This window comes from Pongo abelii, chromosome 4 (assembly GCF_028885655.2).
Source record: "Pongo abelii isolate AG06213 chromosome 4, NHGRI_mPonAbe1-v2.0_pri, whole genome shotgun sequence".
Lineage (NCBI taxonomy): Eukaryota > Metazoa > Chordata > Mammalia > Primates > Hominidae > Pongo > Pongo abelii.
In genome coordinates this window covers 38,070,189-38,071,491 of record NC_071989.2, presented here as the reverse complement: position 1 = coordinate 38,071,491, position 1,303 = coordinate 38,070,189, and positions in this window count along the sequence as shown.

Below are 1,303 nucleotides of genomic sequence, written 5' to 3'. Positions count from 1 at the left end.
CTTCTGTACTTCCTTGCATGCACTGGGCCAGGCAGCCATCCACAAGTATTTATTAAGAATCACCCCCTTCTTACCACACAGCCCACTGGATGGTCAGTGGCCTTGCCTATCAACTCCCATCAACCAATCACCACTCAGGAGGGAAAAAACGTGCAAAATTGTTCTTATTCATTCAACAAACCCTTATGGTGTGCCTACACTGTGCCAGGCACTGTTCCTGGCACCAGGGCTCTAATGGTGACCACAGCAAAAACCTCTGCCCTCCTGGAGTTATTTTATTTGTGGGGAAACAGACAACATTCAAAAAAGTAAAATATGTAGTGATCCATGTGTTGAGAAACGCTAAAAGAATACAAACAGGACCCTATAGTATAGACACTAACAGGGGAGCTTGCTTTAATTAGAAATGACTTTAAGACCGAAGTTAAGAAACAGTGCCAACAGATCAGGAGCGTCCCAGGCAAGGGAAGCAGCTTGTATGAAACTGAGTCACGTCACAGACTGCCTTGTGGCTATCAAAAGGCGGCCTTGAATGGTGCTCTATGGCTGTTCTGCATGGCCCCAGCCTGGGCTGCCCCATGGATGGCATTTGTGCTGCACTAGCCTTTGCCTGAAATGCCCCCTCTTCCCGATGCATGCCGTCCCTGCGTGGAGACTTGGTGGAGTCACGGGTACCAACTTGTGGGTTCAGGCATTCAGAGTCCTGCCAGGACTGGCTGGAAGAGGCTCCAGGGCGGTGCTGAGGCCAGCTGCGTTTTCTCCAAGCCAAAATTCCAGTCCAAAGTCAGTGACTTGGAGCGGGAACATAAGATGGTAAAACCTCCTGCTTACCTCCTCTCCCTTTTTAGAGCTATTTTCCCAAAGCGTGTCCGGGATTACTTACCCAGTGAGATGCTCCTCAAATTAAAAAAAAAAAAAAAAAAAAAAGGGAGGAGGACAAATAACTTTGGAAAATATTGAGTTAAATAGCATCAAACCATGCTTTAAGGTTTAAAATATAATTGTAGAGCTTATCAGAGACTTTATTGGGCCAATGATTGTTTCACAGTCTGGGGGTGTCGTGTACAGAATTCCCCATGTAGACGTGACCATGGATCCATGGGTTCATTGTTTTGTCTTCTTTCTCATCACACCTGGTGACCACCCTGGAAACTATTTTGGGCCATCTTGCCTGTTCCTGTGAGCTTCATGGTTAGTCAAGAGCTGGACTAGAGATTAATAAGAGGCAGAAACTACTGGGCAGCTCCCTACTGGGAGGGCACCCCTCCCCAAACACACAACACACACACACACACACACAGAG